We start from the raw sequence: 17,588 nt of genomic DNA on the forward strand, positions 1-17,588 counted from the left end.
CACTCACACCTGCATGCACTATATCCTCATCCACAACCCCAGCACCAGCACACCAACCAGCACACGCCCCTCACTGTCAGTCACCACCCCCACTTCCATGCACACGTCCCCTGTATCCTCTCCCACTGTGTCTGTGGCCCCTCCTCCCAAAGTACACAAACGCAAGCACTCAGACACCCAACAGCCATCCACCTCACAACAGCATCCAGCCCATGCACCTGCACCCAAACACAGCAGACACCTCCTACAACCACAGCCTCTACCTCCACTCCCAAATCACCCCCCTTGTCCCGCCCCAATGTCCCTAAGAAGCTTTTCCTCACCACCATTGACCTCTTCCCTAGCCCTCCCCGCCCCCGGCCCTCATGTCAGGCCAGAGTGGTCAGAACCCAGGCAAGCACCTCAGCCATCCAGTCCAGGGTCACAGTAGTGTCTACAGCTACACCAGGTGGGAGAGGATCCCGGGTACCAGGCAGCCACACTGATAGGGTGCCTGCACCAAGTTCTGCAAGGAAGGGCAAGGAGGCACCCTCATCTGCTGCAAGTAAGGGCAAGGAGGCACCCCCAGCTGCTGCAAAGAAGGGCGAGGAGGCACCCCCAGCTGGTAAAAGGAAGGGAAAGGAGCAATCCCCGGCTGCTGAGAGGAAGGGCAAGGAGCAGTCCCCAGCTGCTGCCAAAAGGAGCAAGGAGCAATCCCCAGCTGCTGGCAGGAGGGGTAAGAGGCCTGCACCAGCAGGCAAAAAGGACAAGATGCCTGGTGCTGGGACTCAGTCGGAGCCCCCACCACCAACCATGGTTGTTCAGCCGTCCGAGGCTGCAGGGGATGGGCTGGAGCCTCCCCCCACCACTGCTAGCGCCGCCACTAGCACAGCCACCAGCACCACTGCCAGCAGCACCAGCTCAGTGGGCAGCCGTCCGAGGCTGCAGGGGAAGGGCTGGAGCCTCCCCCCAATATTGCCTGCACCGCCACCAGCACCAATGCCTGCAGCAGCAACAGCCCCAGTGGGCAGCTGTCCGAGGCTGCAGGAGAAGGGCTGTAGCCTCCCCTCACCACTGCCAGCACCCACACCTGCACCGCCACTGCCACCACTGAGCAGCCATCACCGCCGGCAGACAGTGTGTAGTTCTGCGTCCATGCGCTGTTGTGCGGCCTGGCCCCTGCAAATCTTGTGGGTCTGACACCCAGCTGAGAGACTGTGACCTTGCACTCCCCAAGACCTGCATTACAGGGCACAATGCCCCCTCCAGAACCAGTGGAGAACCCATCCACTCACCCCATCCTTCCCAGGAAGAAGCACACTGGGTGCAATGTCCCCTCCAGAACCAGTGGAGAAGCCATCCACTCACCCCATCCTTCCCAGGAAGAAGCACACTGGGCACAATGCCCTCTCCAGAACCAGTGGAAGTAGTCACCCACTAGAGAGACTGTGGCCTTGCACTCCCCAGGACAAAGCAGTGGGCAAATCACCCACTTGAGAGACTGAGGCCTTGCACTCCCCAGGACCAAGCACAGGGCATGTTGCCCCCTCCAGAGCATGTGGGCAAGTCACCCACTTGAGAGACTGTGGCCTTGCACTCCCCAGGACAAAGCAGTGGGCAAATCACCCACTTGAGAGACTGAGCCCTTGCACCCCCCAGGACCAAGCACAGGGCATGTTGCCCCTCCAGAGAATGTGGGAAAGTCACCCACTTGAGAGACTGTGGCCTTGCACTCCCCAGGACCAAGCACAGGGCATGTTGCCCCCTCCAGAGCATGTGGGCAAGTCACCCACTTGAGAGACTGTGGCCTTGCACTCCCCAGGACCAAGCACAGGGGCCTGTTGCCCCCTCCAGGACCAGTGGCATTGTACCATCTTTCGGCTAAGGTGCCCCTCCATTCCCCATTCCCCTAAGGTGCCTGTCTATTTTCCACCTGATGCCCCTGCAGTGTTTTCTCCGTGTTGTTGCAGGAGTGAGGTTGGGCCTTGGACTTTGTGATGTGGCCCTGTGGCCCACGGACATTGAGGACTGGGCAGTGTCCCTTGCATTGTAAATATGTATATACTTTTTGATTTGGATGCACGACTTTCACATATATTTATCTTATTACAGCCTTTTTACACTAGAGTAGTTGTCCTTGCATTATTCCTGAGGGGTACAGAGTGTATATGTTATGTTACCGCATCTGGTAGTGTGTGTGGTGTTGGGGGTGGGGGTGTTGCGTGTTGTGTGTGTGTGTCCCTCTCTTTTTCCTCCCACCCTCCCCTGTGTGCTAGGCAGCTGGTCTCACCGTGTTCGTCTTCGCTGGTGTTGGTGTTCATGATGGAGCAGAAGGTAGAAGATCATGGGGAAGACATGGGATGGGGAAGACATGCAACTCGGGCTCCATGGCGGCGTGGTTCTTCCTTGAGTCTCCACAGGTGAGTCGTTTCCCTTCTGTGCAGTGTTTCCGCAAGGCTTTTGATGTCGTTGTTTCAGCCCCGGAAAAGGTGGCGGATAGGTGTGTCATGTTACTGTGGGCATTACATTGTCTTCCGCCTGGCTATTGACAGTTACCGCCGTGGTGCCTGTTGATTTAGCCCTGGTGGTCGGTGTGTTAAAGTGGCTGCCTGTCTGAACGGTTTCCGCCGTGGTCATGATTTCATATTTATTACCGCCAGCCTGTTGGCAGTTTTACCGCCCCTTTATCACCGACCACCAGAGTTGTAATGAGGGGCATTATCATTCAAATATAAAAGGTTAATTAACAAAAAGAAAATTGTATCACCTAATATATGTACCTTCAACAAAACAACAAATGTAAAAAATAAATACATCAGAGCAGAGTCTGTTCTAAGTATACGAAAATCGAAGCAATTAAGTCTCATGTCATCATGGACTTTTTATAGCACTCATAGTAGTCTTTTAAAACATACCTTTATAATAAGGCATGATAACATTATCATATCAATGTTTCTATGTTGACTGAAATCTTAACCTTCAGAAAAAACTGGAAAAGGAACATCTTACATTCATTCCCCCAAGGTGGTAGCTTTCTAAATGTTCCATCCAACCATACCTCATGTCAAACTGTGGGTGCAAGGTATCCCACAATTTTGACACACCAGTTTTTTTGCTTCAACAGGACACCCACAATTTGCTGAATTGGAAACAATGTTAAACCTCAATTTCATGAGGCAGTGTGTTCCTGAGGAAATCACCACCCAAAACATCAAAATATCAGAAAACAGACAATTAATTAAGAGAGCCCATATAATAATTGAGTGTCAGTTTAACAGATTTATTAGAAACATTCAAAGAATATGTAGTACAGAGTAAATGCCATGAAGACTTTTAGAAAATGGGGCATTACAGAGAAGTGAGAAATCAAAGATATTCTACGTCTCGAGTGGGAAGCAAATTCAAGATAGGTACTCATAGCATCCTTAGCAGCATTTAGGTCTCCAGGAATGTCTTCTGGCTCATCCCCAAAATCAAGGGTCTTTACACATTATTTTTGCACATGAAATTACTACAATTGCAGAATCATCATGGTATGATAAAATGTGTTACATTCTGAGCAAATCAAAGCACAGTTTTATTAGGTGCAATATTGCTATATCAACTAAGCAATATCCCCTACATGAATATTGATTCTGCACACTCTATCTTAATGTCATCCAGAGATGGTGGAACAAAATAGATACATGAGCAACAGCAAGCTATTATGAACAAACAGGGTACAGTGTGCTAGCGGAAGGGCCTTAAAGTAAAGTTACAGATTTGTGACTAGGACGGGGAAGATTAATTGAAAACAGAACGAACAATGACAATGGAAATAAACAAACATCATTCTGCTTCACGGTGTGCTACAGAAATGACTAATGGTGAAATGTGGAGGGTGAAGACAAGAGAGACATCCACTTTGAACTAGATGGCTGATTGGCTCAATTTGAAGCCTAGTTATCAAGGGTCGAAAAACACACTTTATACAGCATAGGACATTTGTTTTAACAATAGTACTATATCAATGTGTACATGTTTATTCAAGTATAAAACTACATTCTGCACATTATTAATGCACAAAAACAGTGGACAGTGTTTTGTGTTACTACTGTTTAGGTTCTTGATTTGGCTGATAAGCTGCTGTCTTTCAAAAATAAAATGTGTTGCACCACACTCAAGTTGCTATTGTTATTTCAAATTTCTAATTTATGTTCCATCAGCCTACTTTAAGGTTCTGTGATGTCTTGTCCCATGTGAAACCATCCACATGGGTATTTTAACATGTATGTTATATTTTTGGTGCCACGTCGCATAATGGTGAACTTTGATTTATTTACCCAGGTTTGAGATGTTTTCTCCTTTAATGACAATGTTACAATGTGCACAATGTAAACAAGTGAATGATCCAATGGGTTGAGTTGCTAAAGTTCTCTGTGGAAGTTCCTTGTTTAAATAAGTCTTAATCAACATCTCCATCAGTCAGTCGGAGGAAGATATTGGTGACAAAGACAGAGTAGGTTCTGTCGTTAACATACTTAAGTTCCGCCCAAACCTAAATCGGAGAGGCGGATCATTAGTTGGACAGAGAGGATACTATGTTACTGGTGAAACAGAGTACCCTCTCTGCCAAACTCTACATCACCTCCCCTCTGTCTTGAGTATGGCATACCCATTTTGAAAGTTGATTCCTTAATATCACTTTTAGGATCAGCAGAGCCTCTTGCCTCTACATTTTTACTTCTGTCTTCTGCATATTATATGGTTTCCTGAGTGTAATTTCTTCTTTGAAACATTTGTCCTATTCCTAGTTTCCTTTTTGTGCACGTCTGATCATCTGAAATTATAATTTTCAACCTCAGGAATTGACTGTATTGTAGGTTCTTGATCAATAGCTTTGGGTGGAAACTAATGGCAGTTAAAAATACTATTCCTGACTATGGATTTAGTATAAAGATCAGTTTTAAAACTTTTGTTCAATAGTTAAGTATTAGTAAGACATAAGTAAGATAGTTTAGTATAAAGATCAGTTTTAAATCTTTTGTTCAAAGCACTTATGTTTATACCCATTAATGGTGTCTTCATCATACTGGATTTGAACATGAACATACCTGTCAGGACAACTGTTCAAATAGAACTCAAACTCTCTGTTTGTCTTTTGTTCCTTGTCAAATTACTAATATATTACATATTTAGCACCACTACTTAATATTGTGTTCATTCCAAAGCTTATGTTGTAAGTTTTTTTCACTTTCAATTTTATAAATAAAGATATTTACATGCAAAGGTGCCAAACACAATCCTTTGAAACTCCATTTGTTTGCGTGTAAAAATTGTTTTTCAAATCTGAAGTATTAATGAAGTAGCATCAAGTATACTATTTTCAACAAAAATATTTCCATGTCCTGAACATAATACCTAAGCACCAATTCTACAACTGTCTCCATTCCTTCTTCAAGGGGAACACTACCATAAACGCTTACAACACTACAACTGAATAAAATATGATTGTCATCATAACTTGTTTTCGCAATTTGAATAGAATATCTTGTGTATGTCTCTCTGGTACTGGTATATTGTATGTGAATCTTTTTAGCTGTTCACCCAGTCAAGTTTCCAATGGCACAAAGACAGATTATGTACTGATATGTATTGCTGCTCTATCATGCAGCCCTTCAAATAATAGTAATACATCATAAACACATTCTTCCATTAAAGAATATATATAGTGAGTATGTAAAGCCCAGTCATGCACTCATAATAATCTTTTATTTTCTCCTCCTCAAAGATAAGAACCTTGATAATAATATATTCTCCATCTTGTATTTTTCCTTATTTGTTCCCCAAATTTAGTTCATGGGTTAATTTCAATTTATGAAATGGCCATTTATTTTCAGTTTTGTTTTTTTGTCTTATTTGATTATGTTAATGTTGTTTTAAGAAGAAACCTTCTTTTTAAGTGTATAATTCTCTTTTCCCGCTTTCATTTAAGCACTCACATGTATTGAGCACATTTTCCCTCAACTCTTAAGACAGTACTCTTAAAACAGCACCTCAGGCATTTGTTTTTCACTCCTCCTTTTTGTTATTTTTCTTTTAGCATGGTTTTCATCCATGTGCAAGCATTATTCAAATGTTGACAGACACTTTTTACTTGATAGCTCATCGCTCTCTGGTTTTCTCATGGATCAGGGGCATGCCCTTCTAATCTGAAGGAGGCAAAGCAATCTCACTTGTTCTTGTGAGACAGCTGGCTTCTGTTTACTAACATAAACTTTTGTTGACTCAAGTTCATGAGGACATGCATTACCAGGGAAGAAATGACTGGCTCGTAAAGCTTTTAAAAAACACTTCACATGCTATTCCATTGAGATGGAGGAAATCCAATGGCTGTGTGTTGCCAGACTTTTTTTCTTGTCAGATGCAGAGTCCTTTTACACCACTTCCTTTGTATACCATTTACCATACCTCTGCTCCTTGGTGTTCCACCAAGGTTCTGCATCCGGTATTACCATTCTTTAGGAAAAACAGTGGTCGCCTGATAATTTATCTAGACGACATCCTGCTAATGTCTCAACAAAAGAATTAGTTATTAAAACATTTAGATTGCACTACTTAAGGGCCAGATGTATCATGCATTTTTGCGATCACAAACGGCCCAAGGGGCCATTTGTGATCGCAAAAATGCATTTGGCAATGGATGAATCCCAATTTACAATTCGGTAACTTGTTACCGAATCGCAAATTGGAAAATCGCGACTTCATCTCGGTTCGGTATTAGGAAGGGTCGTGTCAAGGGCGTCCCGTCCTAATACCGAATCACAGAGGTATGTAGGAATGTTTGGTGACCGAAATGCGGTTGCAAAACATTTGCATTTTACCACCTACTTCAAGTAGGTGGTAACCCATTCGCAAACAGGAAGGGGTCCCTAAGTGGCCCCTTCCCCTTTTTGAATGCATGCAAAAACACGGACCACTGCCTGCTCTTAAAAAATGGAAAAAAAACTTTTCATTTTTCTTTCTTAAACGCATCCCGTTTTCCTTCAAGGAAAAAGGGCTGCATTTTAAAAAAAAGATTGCTATATTTAAAAGCAATGACAGACATGGTGGTATGCTGACCCAGCAGGCCACCAGGCCTGTGATTGTAGCCATTCACAATGGGTCGCAAATTGCGACCTACCTCATGAATATTAATGAGGTGGGTCGATTTGCGAGCTGTTGGGAATCGCTAAATGTAACTCCTGGAGTTTCATACATTCAAATAGAGATTACCTAATTGCGATTCACAAAAAATTGCAATTAGGTAATCACTATTGCGAAAATTGATACATCTGGCCCAAGTAATGTTAAGTGAGTTAGCACAAGTGGTTGGCCCTTTTGGTTGGACTTTTATCGCCCCCTACTTCTGAGTCCCCTACATTAAAGGGCATAACAGAAGATAAAAACTTCAGGGCTGAGGAAAGGTTTGTGGGATGCGGACACAGAACTTCTAACCTCACCAGCACAGAAGGAGTTAGAATGGTGATTAGACATACTAGAAGCTTGGAATGGCAAAGATATTTTAGGAAATGTCCCAGATTTTGTTTTAGAGTTATATGCAAGCAGTTTAGATTGAGGAGCTTGGCCGAACAATTTAGAGAGGGGGGAGAAGGTCTAGGGAGGAAAACCATTTGCACATTAATTGCCTAGAAATGTTAGCAGGCTTGAATGCTGTGATGAGTTTGATGAGGAAATATAGATGAACAATGCAGTTTCGATACATATGGTTGTATCAACGGTAATGGATATAACTCACTTAAGGTGAAGCAGGTCACAACAATTGATGGACTTAGGAAACGTTGGTAATTCCAGGTATCTCAAAGACTTCAGCAATTGGAAGTTGAATCCAGTTCATTTCAGAAAGATAGTGTACCTATGAGATCCTATTGAGATAGATTTATTTGCAAGCAGACTAATGTTTCAGGTGAAGAAATATTTAATTTGGAGGCGGATCCCAAAGAATTAGCTGTGTATGCTTTTCAACTTGATTGGAAGTTAGACAGGAGATATACTTTTTCTCCATTTGGAATGATAAAGAGTGTTGCTGAAAGTGTGGAGAGAGAGGTACAGAATTATTCGAGTAACTCTCTGGAAATCAGAGGTGTTATTTCCTGAGGTAATGAAATTAGCAATAGAGGAGCCTCTTTTGATTCCAGTTTCACAAGGTTTGTTGATAGAAGCAAGAGAGGAACATCAGTTGGTAGTAGAAGGGAAATTGATCTTTCTTGTTTGGAGAAAATCAGGAGATCTAACAGATACTCAAGTCTTTCAGAAGAGACTATTGACTTACTGGATGAATAATGGGCACCAGGAACAACAAAGAGATACAGAGGAGTTTAGTAAAACTGCAGTAGTTGTTGCTTGGAAAGGAGTTTGGATTCCGTGGATGCTTCTATAATAGAGGTTGCAATAATTTACCAAAACTATTTGAGACAGGTTTGTTTTAAAGGTTATCAATTGCTACGGGCCTGGAGTGCCTTCAGGACAAGCCTCAGTGAATGGCTGTGGAATGGGAAGTGGTGTCTTAATTTGTGTAGTGATGAAAGGAACTGGATTTATAAGACCACCGACATCTCATTATGAAAGCTTATGGGAAATTAATTCAAGGGCCTATTTATGGGGATTTAGCGTAGGGCAGTGCTGCAAGTCTTCTTGCTGCGCTGCCCTGCGCCAATGTGAAAGGGCAGGAATGCACCGTATTTATGCATTGTCCATTTCTGTCCGTTCTCCCTGCGCAGGTGCACAATTGGCTTCCTAGCACCAACCCACTCTCCACGAGGCCCTATCCTCCATCATGGGAGCATACCACCACTCCCAGGAGACGATGGCGACGGTCCTGGTCAAGTTTCAGGAGACCCAGCGCCTGCAGGAGGAACAGTATTTGGGCTTCAGGGAGGAGCTCAGGACCATCAGCTCCGCCTTGGGCACCATCGTAGGGGTGCTGAAGGACATACAGCAGACCTTGAGGGACATTGTGGCACTCCAAGGGGCCCCTGACACTAGCCAGGACGATGAACTGCCCACCACCTCTGCCGGCGCTAGTGGACAGGACGCCCCGCCACAGGACCACCACACCAGCACCCCACCCCCTGCAGACGGACAACCACCACGCAAGCCGTCCCTGAGATCCAGGAACAGGACAGAGCAAGATGGCAAGACACCCGCCAGCAAATGAGACCACCCTGATTGCCCCCCCCACCGTCCCACTGTGTTACCCTGTCCATACTTTAACTGCCCCAGCTCCACTTCCTATGCCCAGATGGGCAGTGCACCTGTGAGACTAAAAGACTGGACTCTGCCATGGACATTCCTCCACCATCACCCATCACCATTTTACAACCCCCCTCCATTTGTGAGCACTTAAATAAACACCCTTGAACCACAAAACATTCTGGAGTCAGTCTATGATTTTGTAAAATGTATGATCAATGACAGTGTCAAAATGCCTTTTTAGTTGTTAAGGCAACATACCAATGTCACACATCACAAGTCCTTGAAGGATGCATGCAGATGACACACGTTGGTAACCACACCTGTGAAACCGTAATGGAAAGGAACAACTCAGTTACCAAATAATCCCATTAAATTACACACTGGATAGAGTAAGACGTGTGACAGTGAATGTAATGTTAAAAAAGAAAATGTTCTCACCTGTGTGTCACTGGAAATATTGCTGTATGACTGACTCCCTGTTGTGGTTGTCTTCTTCCTCAGCATCCTACTCATCACTGTCCACAGGCTCCACAGCTGGCACAACACAGTCATCTGGACCATCCTCCTGCAGAAAAGGCACATGGCGTCGCAAAGCAAGATTGTGAAGCATAGAGCAGGCGATGATGATCTGGCACACCGTCTTTGGTGAGTAGAATAGGGAACCACCTGTCATATGGAGTCACCTGAACCTGGCCTTCAGGAGGCCGAAGGTGGGTTCGATCACCCTCCTAGCCCGCCCATGGGCCTCATTGTAGCGTTCCTCTGCCCTGGTCCTGGGATTCCCCACTGGGGTCAATAGCCAGGAAAGGTTGGGGTAACCAGAGTCCCCTAATAGCCACACACGGTGCCTCTGGAGTTGACCCATCACATCAGGGATGCTGCTATTCCGCAGGATGTATGCGTCATGCACTGAGCCAGGGAACATAGCATTTACCTGCGAGATGTACTGGTCTGCCAAACAGACCATCTGTACATTCATGGAATGATAACTCTTCCGGTTCCTGTACACCTGTTCACTCCTGTGGGGGGGGACCAAAGCCACATGGGCCCCATCAATAGCACCTATGACGTTGGGGATATGTCCAAGGGCATAGAAGTCACCTTTCACTGTAGCCAAATCTTCCACCTCCGGGAATATGATGTATCTCCTTACGTGTTTCAGCAGGGCAGACAACACTCTGGACAGCACGTTGGAAAACATAGGCTGGGACATCCCTGATGCCATGGCCACTGTTGTCTGAAAAGACCCACTTGCAAGGAAATGGAGCACTGACAGCACCTGCACGTCAGGGGGGATTCCAGTGGGATGGCGGATTTGTGACATCAGGTCTGGCTCCAACTGGGTACATAGTTCCTGGATAGTGGCACGGTCAAACCTGTAGGTGACAATTAAATGTCGCTCCTCCATTGTCAACAGGTCCACCAGCGGTCGGTACACCGGAGGATTCCGCCATCTTCTCAATTGTCCCAGCTGACGGCGCCTAGGAAGGACAACAGCGAGGATCGAGTCAACTTTTTTCCAGGTATGTACCCACAGTTACACAGAACACGACACCAAACACAAAACCCTTCCTGTATGTGTGTTGAGTGTAGGCCTAGCTATGTGTGACGCAGAAGTAAATGGAGCCATGTGGGCCCCTGAAATGGCGGCTGCCTGACCTCTAAACAGGGACAATGGGATTGTGGGGTAACTGCGTTGGCGGTGCACACCGTCGCGGTAGGCGGTCGTAGACCGCGGCGCAATGCTGCATTGGTTAACATTGGACCCTATGGGTCCCAGGAGCCAATGAGGAAGTGCGCCGGCGGTGATGATACGCACCGCCGCGGACGTCACCGCCATTTTCTATCTGTTCAATCACTAGATACCTGATCTTCGACAGGAGAGGACCTACACTGCAAGTGCTGCTGTGACCTCGGTCTGGAAGCGACGATGGCTGCTGCGTCTGGGGAAAGGGCCCCTGCCTTCACTGCTCAGGAGTTGGAGAAACTGGTAGACGGGGTCCTCCCCCAGTACACGCTACTCTACGGTCCTCCAGACCAACAGGTAAGTACACTGGGAGCACGTTGTATGGGCTAGGCCTGGGTGGAGAGGGCTGGTTGGAAGAGGGAAGGGGGCAAAGTTCAGGGAACATTAATGCATGTGAATGAATGTGCCACATGGCTAGGGTAGGGAGGGGGGCCACGCACATTGACGGTGCGGTTGTTAATGACTTCTCTTCTTCCCTTGTGCATGTCATGTAGGTCAGCGCCCACCAGAAGAAGGACATTTGGCGTGCCATCGCCAAGGACGTCCGGACCCTGGGGGTCCACCAGAGATGGGGCACCCACTGCCGTAAACGATGGGAGGACATTCGCCGCTGGAGCAAGAAGACGGCGGAGGCTCAGCTGGGGATGGCCTCCCAACGTGGGAGGGGTGCCCGTCGCCCCATGACCCCCCTGATGTTCCAGATCCTGGCGGTGGCCTACCCGGAGTTGGATGGGCGCTTGAGGGCATCACACCAGACACAAGGGGGTGAGTACAACATCATTCTGCGGACTTTGAGCGCAGTGGAGGGGTCTGGGTGGGGAGGAGTCCTGTGGGTGTACCTAGGCCAGGCAGACATAGGTAGACTAGGCCCCTCCGAAATGCAGGCCATGTGGCTCCCTACCCTGCCGCAGTAGATTGCCAAGTACAGGTATAGATGCTCCTGTGGCATCCATGTGTGCAGAGGTCCACCATAGCCATGTAGGCCAGATCCCAGGAATTGCATCTGTAGAGGCCAGGAGCACGGCATAGTGCAGGGGGCTGCTGTGTCTGTAGTGTCCGCCAACGGTCGCGGTATGCCATGCACTCAACCTGTCTTTCTTCTGTCGTCCCCCCCCCCCCCCTTTTTGTGCTCTCCATGTTCTTTTGTGCATCAGCATCATCAGGCAGAGGTACAGTGGCACCGGAGCACGAGGGAGCTGCATCCCACATGGCCTTGGAGGGCCACACCACGGACTTTGAATGCACCAGTGGGACGGAGGGCGAGGGGAGCTTCACGTCGGCCACCGGATCACCAAACAGCGACACGGACTCGTCGGACGATGGGAGCTCCCTTGTGGTGGCGGCACCATCTGTGCGCCCCACTTCTACAGGTACAGCCGCCACCTCCCCTACCAGCACCGCCCTCCCAGCAGCCCCTCAGCGTTCGCCCCGTGCCCGCTCACCCAGGAGGGTGGGCATCACCTTCGCCCCAGGCACCTCAGGCCCTGCCCCTGTCATCTCTGCTGCCCTCAGTGAGGAGGCCATTGACCTCCTCAGGTCCCTCACTGTTGGGCAGTCTACCATTGTGAATGCCATCCAGGGTGTAGAAAGGGAGTTGCAACATGGTAATGCATTCCTGGAGGGCATTCATTCTGGTCAGGCTGCCCTTCAGCGAACCCTGCAATCTCTGGCCTCAGCACTGATGGCAGCCATTGTCCCTGTGTCCAGCCTGCCCCCTCCAACCTCCTCCACCCAGACCCAATCCCCTGTACCCCAGCCTATCCCAAGCACACCATCAGACCAGCATGCACACACCTCTACACACAAAAGTAGCTCAGGCAAACATAGGCACCACACAACCCACAGGCACAAACGCAAGCATCACCCATGTGCAGACACAGCAACATCCACTGCCTCCACTGTGTCCCCCTCCTCGTCATCTCCCTCCTCCCTCCCAGTCTCGTCTACACTCACACCTCCATGCACTACATCTACAGGCACCAGGACTCGCACCAGAACACCCAGCACCACACCCCGCTCACCTGCACTCACCACCTCCACTCCCATTTACACGTCCCCTGTGTCCTCTCCCAGTGTGTCTGTGACGCCCCCTCCCAAAGTACACAAACGCGGGCACCCACACACCCAACATCCATCCACCTCACGACAGCCTCCAGTACCTGCACCTGCACCCAAAACACCTAAAGTGACACCTCCTACAACCACCTCCTGTTCCTCCACTCCCAGACCCCCTCCAACTACCCATCCCAGTGTTCGTCAGAAACTGTCCCTGTGTAAAGTTGACCTTTTTGCCCCCCCCCCCTCCAATTCATCAGTCCCGTCGTAGCGCCTCAACCAAAAAGCCTCCAATACCAGTGGTGCCTGTTAAAGGTGTGTGGAGTGCACTGGCCACCAGGACTGGCAGTGTGACCTGGAGCAAGGCACTGGCAGCCCACCCCCTGTAAAGGCTCTGAAATTGGAAAGTGGCCGACGGGACCCTGTGAAGACTCCTGGTGGCAAAACAACTCACAGGGGTTCCAGGGGGATTGCAGAGTCAGCTGTGACTCCTCCAAAGGTGGGGAAGGGCCAGAGGAAGTCTGCACAGCCTAGTGTGAGCAGCACGGCGGAGAAGGGCAGCATCCTTCCCGGCGGTCGGGACGCCACCGCCAGCACCGTCGTCACTGGTCAGGAGACCACCGCCAGAGTCATTGCCCAGGAGGGCCCAAGTATCGTCACTGGTCAGGAGACCACCGCCAGAGTCAGTGCCCAGGAGGGCCCAAGTATCGTCACTGGTCAGGAGACCACCGCCAGAGTCATTGCCCAGGAGGGCCCAAGTATCGTCACTGGTCAGGAGACCACCGCCAGAGTCAGTGCCCAGGAGGGCCCAAGTATCGTCACTGGTCAGGAGACCACCGCCAAAGTCAGTGCCCAGGAGGGCCCAAGTATCGTCAGTGGTCAGGAGACCACCGCAAGAGTCAGTGCCCAGGAGGGCCCAAGTATCGTCACTGGTCAGGAGACCACCGCCGAATTCAGTGCCCAGGAGGGCCCCGGCTGCCACAGCCCCGCTGGGCAATGAGGGAACGTCATGCCACACACCAGTGCCCAGTCCAGAGACCGCCATGGCAAAGCACCGCTGAACAGTCCAGAAACCGCAGTGGCAAAGCACCGCTGAACAGTCCAGACACCGCCATGGCAAAGCACCGCTGAACAGTCCAGACACCGCCATGGCAAAGCACCGCATGGCAAAGCACCGCTGAACAGTCCAGACACCGCCATGGCAAAGCACCGCTGAACAGGGCATGCACCGCCATGGCAAAGCACCACTGAACAGTCCAGACACCGCCGTGGCAATGCACCGCTGAAGAGTCCAGACAACGCCATGGCAAAGCACCGCTGAACAGTCCAGACACCGCCATGGCAAAGCACTGCTGAACAGTCCAGACACGGCCATGGCAAAGCACCGCTGAACAGGGCATGCACCGCCATGGCAAAGCACCGCTGAACTGTCCAGAACCGCCATGGCAAAGCACCGCAGAACAGTCCAGACACCGCCATGGCAAAGCACGGCAGAACAGTCCAGACACCGCCATGGCAAAGCACCGCAGAACAGTCTAGACACCGCCATGGCAAAGCACCGCTGAACAGTCCAGACACCGCCATGGCAAAGCACCGCTGAACAGGGCATGCACCGCCATGGCAAAGCACCGCTGAACTGTCCAGAACCGCCATGGCAAAGCACCGCAGAACAGTCCAGACACCGCCATGGCAAAGCACCGCTGAACTGTCCAGAACCACCATGGCAAAGCACCGCAGAACAGTCCAGACACCGCCATGGCAAAGCACCACTGAACAGGGCATGCACCGGGGAAGAATGAAATGTCCACCACATCAAGCATCGTTATCCCATGTGCGGGTGGGACAGGGACGGTACAGGAACTTCCACGGGGAGACCAATCCAGTCTGGGCACCAGTCCCCCTCCAGAACCAGTGCAAGCTGTTATCTACTTTGGAAACTGTGGCTTTGCACTCCCCAGGATAGAATAGTGGGCAACCCACCCACTGTAGAGACTTGAGAGACTGTGGCTTTGCACTCCCCAGGATGGTACAGTGGGAAACCCACCCACTGTAGAGACTTGAGAGACTGTGGCTTTGCACTACCCAGGATGGTACGGTGGGCAACCCACCCACTGTAGAGACTTAAGAGACTGTGGCTTTGCACTCCCCAGGATGGTACAGTGGGCAACCCACCCACTGTAGAGACTTGAGAGACTGTGGCTTTGCACTCCCCAGGATGGTACAGTGGGCAAGCCACCCACTGTAGAGACTTGAGAGACTGTGGCTTTGCACTCCCCAGGATGGAACAGTGGGCATGGAGCCCCGTCGTGGATCTGGCTTTGCACTCCTCCGGCTGAGGTGCCCCCCCTTCCCTTCCCCCTGAGGTGCCTGTAGTATTTCTGTTTGATGCCCCGGCAGTGTTCTCTCCATGTGTGGACAGGTATCTTTTGTGGGCCTCGCCCATGCATTTTTGGACTAGTGGTGCACGGACATTTATATGTGCATATCTGCACTACTTCTCGGAATGTATATACTTTTGTATGGTTAGCTAATATATCTGTATATTTTTGAGACATGTATATTGATACATTACAATGTTTTGACTGATTTCATTTTGTCTTTGCTTTCTTCCGGGGGGGTTGTGGGTTGTTGATGTGATTTTTGTGAATGCTTTGGTGTGTGTGTTGTAATATGCGATGGTGGGGTAGGGGTGGGGGTGTTGCGTGTGTGTCCCCCTAACTTTTGCCTCCCCCCTCCCCTATGTCATAGGTGCAGTACTCACCGTTGTCGTCACCGGCGCTGGCGTTGGTCTTTGTAGATGAGTAGGAAGAGAAGGGCCGGTAGGATTTGGAGTTCAGGCTCCATGGAGTCCTCCTTCCTCGTGGAATGTGTTCAGGTGAGCGTTTTCCCATTGCAGAAACTGTTTCCGCCGTGTTTTTTTCCACGGAGAATCCGGCCCCGGAAAAGGTGGCGGATTGGCGGGTTGTGATACTATGGGCGGTACATTGTCTCCCGCCTGTCTGTTGGCGGTGACCGCCGTGCTGCTTGTCTGTACCGCCGTGGCGGTCGGAGTGTTAAAGTGGCTGTCTTTGTTGGCGGTTTCCGCCACGGTCATAATTCCAAATGTTTTACCGCCGGCCTGTTTGCGGTCTTACCGCCGCTTTAACACCGTCCGCCAGGGTTGTAATGACCACCATAATGTTTAAGAATCACATTTTCTGTGGCATAAGCTGAACCCTGTAATGCCAACACCCCATCACGAGGAGCCACACACCCTAGAGCCCCCCCACCACGAGGACCTTGTTAGCCCATATGATTCCTATGTTTCTGAACCCAGCCAGGTTATCCATGGCATCCACGTGCAGGATATACCATTTTCTCAAATCGCATACACCAATCTGCATTCTCTTCCCAGGACCTCTGCGTTGGGACCTCCCCGCTTGTCCACAATCTAAGAACATCATGCTTCACCACCATTAGTGCCGTGTTGCAGAAGTGCAGGGAATATCTGTCCAGGGACTGGTCGCCGCATATGCCGAGGGCGGTCAGTTGTAGGGGTGGGGTTAGCTTTATTGTGCAGTCCAAGACTGTGGAGCACCTATTCCCCCTAAGACTTCCAGAATATGGGGCATCCCCAAATGGTGTGGAGTAGCGTTCCCTGCTGCCTGCACCTTCTCAGACACCAATCCGCGTCAGCCCTTCCCATGTGAAACAACCTAGTCCTGGTGAAGGAGGCCCTGTGGAGGAGTTTCACTTGCACTCATTGGAATCTGGCCCTAATGGCCGCCTCCTGAGGATATCCACATGCTGCCTCCAGTCATCATTCTCCAGTCTACCCAAATCCCCCTCCCACGTCTTTTGGAGCTGATCCAGTGGGGGAACACTATCCTGTAGAGAGTCAAGAGAGATTGGTAAGGTGAGCCCCCAGTACTCTGTATTCCAGGGGTGATTCTTCCGGGGCCTCCCTCAGGGCCTGTACATGTGGTCGCAGGAGGTGGGGCAAGTGCTGACAGCGCAGATATTGACCCAAAGAAAATTCGTATAAGTCCTGTAACTCTGAGAACGGTATCATCTTACGGCCCCTCCAGATATCTCCCATCTTGGATATTCCAATCAAGTCCCATTTAGCATGGCAATCAACAGACTGCAGGTCCCTCAACCGGTCGGAGGCCCATAGCAGGTTTCTAAGGTCGGTCTACCCCTTCATCCCAGGGCTCTCGTAGCATTGTGCCAAGTCTCGACCACCGCAGCCAGCAACAGAGGAAAACCCTTTTTATTGTACAAAGCCGAACTTACCCCTCTGGTTCCATTGATCTCCTGTCCACCATCACTGAGGGTTCCTTTTGTGAATAAAAGGCCCAGTCATTGATTATTTGTAGTTGGGTTGAATAATAGTACAAGCGTAGGTCAGGGAGGGCTATACCACTGTCTAATGGTTTCCTCGAAAGGGATATCGAGGCTATTCTCTGTCTCCCACCACCCCAATGAAGGCATCAATGTTGACTGCAAAGAAAGTAGTTTATTTTATGGAGTTCTTTATGGGGAAGATGTTTCCTACTGTGCTGGTGGCTGGCAATGGGCTGCAGCTTACCTC

This window comes from Pleurodeles waltl, chromosome 5 (genome assembly GCF_031143425.1).
Source record: "Pleurodeles waltl isolate 20211129_DDA chromosome 5, aPleWal1.hap1.20221129, whole genome shotgun sequence".
Lineage (NCBI taxonomy): Eukaryota > Metazoa > Chordata > Amphibia > Caudata > Salamandridae > Pleurodeles > Pleurodeles waltl.